The sequence below is a fragment of the Orycteropus afer genome, unplaced genomic scaffold (genome assembly GCF_000298275.1).
Source record: "Orycteropus afer afer isolate SDZICR_OR568_19922 unplaced genomic scaffold, OryAfe1.0 scaffold00489, whole genome shotgun sequence".
NCBI lineage: Eukaryota > Metazoa > Chordata > Mammalia > Tubulidentata > Orycteropodidae > Orycteropus > Orycteropus afer.
In genome coordinates this window covers 657122-661049 of record NW_006922076.1, presented here as the reverse complement: position 1 = coordinate 661049, position 3928 = coordinate 657122, and positions in this window count along the sequence as shown.

The window sequence follows — 3928 nt, the reverse complement described above, 5'->3', positions numbered from 1 at the left end:
ACACCCACTGCCTGGAGTCCATTCTGACCCACAGCGCCCCTAGAGGACAGAGTGGAACTGCCCACAGGGTCTCCAAGGCTGTCAGTCTTCATGGAAGCTGACTGCCTCATCTTTCCCCCACAGAAAAGCTGGTGGGTTTAAAATACCAACCTTTTGGTTACCAGCCCAAATGCTTTAACCTCTGCATCATCAGAGCTCCTCTGGAAGGAGAAAGACCTTCCTAATTTTGACTCAAAAACCAGAAACAAAAAAGGGGAGGAAAAAGATAAATCAACTACATTTTTAAAAGCAAAAGACAAATGACAAAGGTAGAAAAAAATATTTGCAACTCGTGGCAAAGGGTGAGCTCCATGACCACAGAGCTCCCAGAAATGACAGAGAAAAAGCAGCCGGCAACCCCCAAGGGTCACAGGCAGAGGGCGTGGGCAACGCGCGAGGAGAGGAGCCACCATGGCTCTGAGGCAGCGACAGGAGGCCCAGTCTCGCTCACAGGGACAGAAAGGCCCATGGAACCTGCAGAGAACCATTTTCACCACTAGCATTTTTCACGTCTCCAAATGGCAGAACTCCAACGTCTACTAACCCACGCAGCTACTAAAGCGACGGGAGAACGAGTCCTCGGAACCCCCAGCAGGGCATGAGCTGGTGCAACGGCTACAGAAGGCAATTAAGCACTATCCGTCCAAGTCCATCTCTGACCCCACAATTCCACTTCTAGGAATTAATTTATCTTGCGGATGTATTTGCACACATGCAAAATAATAAACGGGCAAGGCCCCATATACAGCGGGGGTAGTGAGACCAAAATACTCCAGACAATCCGAACACCCTCAGTGGGCAAAGAGCTGAAGACGTGGTGTTGTGTCCCTGCGATCCAACAGAACGCGGCCATACCAAAAAATCCCAAACTCACTGCCCTCCAGTCGGACCCAACTCACAGCGACCCTCCTTGGGTTTCCCAGGCAGTATCACTTCGGAAGAAGATTGCCCAGGTTGGTTGGTGGGTTTGAACAGCCAGCCTTCTGGTTAGCAGTCAAGTGCCTTAGACACTGTGCCCCCAGAGCTCCTGTGCAGCCTAGAGAGAGCGAAATCTTGATATACAATGTGAAGTTATCGCCAAGATGCATGGTCACGTGGAAAAAGCAAAGTGCATCTTGTGTGAATAAATGAGCTTTTGTGTTTTCAAATAAGTGGTGGGAAACTCAAGAGTCCAGATTCTTGTTTATGCGTGAACAGATGATGGCAGGATACCGAAGAACTGAATAGAAGCCACCATCCGGGAGGGCGAGGTAGGAACGCCTGGGGCAGGTGCTGGTTGCCACCAGGATTAAACCACGTGAGGGTACCGTGCATTTACTGCTCAAATAACTCACGTCTTAAAAAGCTCACGGCGTGTGGTATGATACTGGAAAAACCAGGGGAAGCCATAGAAAGGTAACCCAGCAGGTGCGCCCACTGATTGAGTGGGAAGGGAAGGGAAAGAAAAGAAAAGCCCTTCAAGCACGTGCTTAAAAGGGCACCTATGGTGGTCAGGTCGGAAGGAAGGCTGGGCAATCGACTTCCGTAGAGACACTGCCTCGGACCCAAGGAGGGGTCGCTGTGAGTCGGATCTGACTCGACGTCACATAACAACAACAACAACAACAACATGGTGGTCGGAGTCTGGCCCCACCAGAGGAGCTTGTCTTCAGCGACAGCATTTTGCATGGCTTTCATATCTGTATATATTGATTAAATTTTTATAATGAACATCTACTTTCTGTAATCAGAAAGAAACTTACTGTCATTGTTAAGAAAATGTCCAATAAACGAAAACTGCCATTATTACTTAAGTGGTCTGAAATAATTTGCCATAATTTTTCATTTTCTTTTTCAAAATAAAGGCTTAATCGTCTTTCCAGTCTTCACACTGCGATTTTCATCCTTGTTTTAAGTGGATTCACTTCAAGTGGCACTTGGTGATACCAGTCATCCTCGGATAACAAGGCCCTCCTGTGCCTCACAGTGTTTTATTCAACTAGTGTTGTAAGGATTTAATACTATTAAATATTTGATGCTTTAATCTTTAAGGAATTACTAACTCGCAAACTGCCTCTTTGCCAGCATCTCAGGGATAATACTGCTGCCAGGAAGCACATTCTCATCGGCCCCCGGCCCTCGGCCCTCGGCAGCCCCCTTAGCCATTCTCAGTGGTTTGAATGAAAATCAAGGCCCCACAGGAGCCTGGAAGGTCAGTGCACACCGGGCACACTCTTGCCTTGAGCGATGCAAACCCGTTCCAACCACCTGGCTGCTCATTAAAATGAAGGGGGCAGTCCCGCCACTGTACGGTGAGAATAACCACAGGGAAACCTGCAGAAAGATGGGCCGAGTTCAGAACAGGCTCCTTCCTCATGACTCAGGCTGCTGAGTGTGCTCTACACAGGCGTGCTTGCACACACACGGAAACACGCAGGCGCCGTCAGCGCAAGAACTGTCCGTTCTCAAAATGTAAAGCTGTGAGGCGCAGCTTACACCAAAGCTCCATAAACTCAGCGCCCACATATGAACCGCCTGGCGCAGCTGCAGGCGAACGGGCCTGCATCCTGCCCGCGGTAGGCATTGGGGCAGCTTCCAGAACCCCGCCTGCCCCACGGGAACCTGGGCCCTGTGTTGCCGACCTTCTCATTTCTCAAAAAAAAAGGGAAATCCACATACAACTGTGGAATTTTCAAAATCCCATAATAAGAACATTGTCATGTGGGCAAACCAGGCGACACTGCTGGCTGGCATGAACACTGATGTGACCCCTAACCATGGAGTCTGGTAGTATCCAGCAACTTCGGATATGCCCTTAGCCTTTGAGGCACATCCTCCCGGACTTTTTACTGCAAAGATGCTCTTGCAGACCAGTATGAAAATACAATAAAGTATCCGTGCATCGGAATGTCGTTACAAAGGGCTGGAAAGCAGCCACATGTCCCGGATCATTCTATGGCATGTCCCTGTGCCAGCTGTGGCAGTGAGTTCCGAGGCTCTCTCCTTACACTGCGGGGGGAGGGGGGACCCAGGGTGCATTGCTGGAGGAGAAGCACCTAGGAGAGTACCTACAGCGCGACACCATCCACAAGGAAGGGGAGGTATTCATAGACATCACACACAAACACAGGTATGCAGCACGCGACGTCCGTGTGGGCACACGCGACTGTGGGGCGTGCAGGACGGGCCTGCGGGGAAGGGCGGCGCCCCTGCGGCCCCAGCTCTGCCACCGTGCAGCTCGGTGCCTGCGGGAGACGCCCTGCTGCGGCCGGGGCCGCTCCACCCCCTCCCTAATCCCTCGGGAGCCTCCCTGGGGCCGCTCCCAGAGAACTGGGCCCCAGAGGGAGCTAATTGCAGGAGCAAGTTTGTAAACCCCCAGGCTCTGGGTGCTAACGCGGAGCCAGAGTGGCTTGGGGGTGGGGGGCCGGAGGGGGGCTACTGTGAAGTGTGTGCACCCAATATATACAAACATATTTACTGTATAGAATGTGATGTTCACACAAGGCGACGTCCTGTTTCACAGACTGTGTTGTGGACGTTAAGAGACGCATGTATGTATATGCACACACGTATATATGTGACTGCTGTTTCCAAACATATATTTACATTTTTATTTTTAAAAATGAAGGGAGGATTAGCCAAAAACTAATAAAACTGGTTACCTATGAGGGAGGAAGGAAGCAGTGAGGGGAAGGACTAAATGAAGCCAGACCTCTCTGAATAAAACTTGTGTTCTACTTTTGGCTTTAGAACCATAAATGTTTTTCTCTCTTTACAAAAAAATAAATAGAAAAAATATCCTGTAAAAAAACTAAAACAGTGAACATAACTACATATCAAGTTGAAGCTATAAACACAGAGAAGAGCTATTTCAAGCTATTTTCAAACACTGTATTTTGACTGCACATCT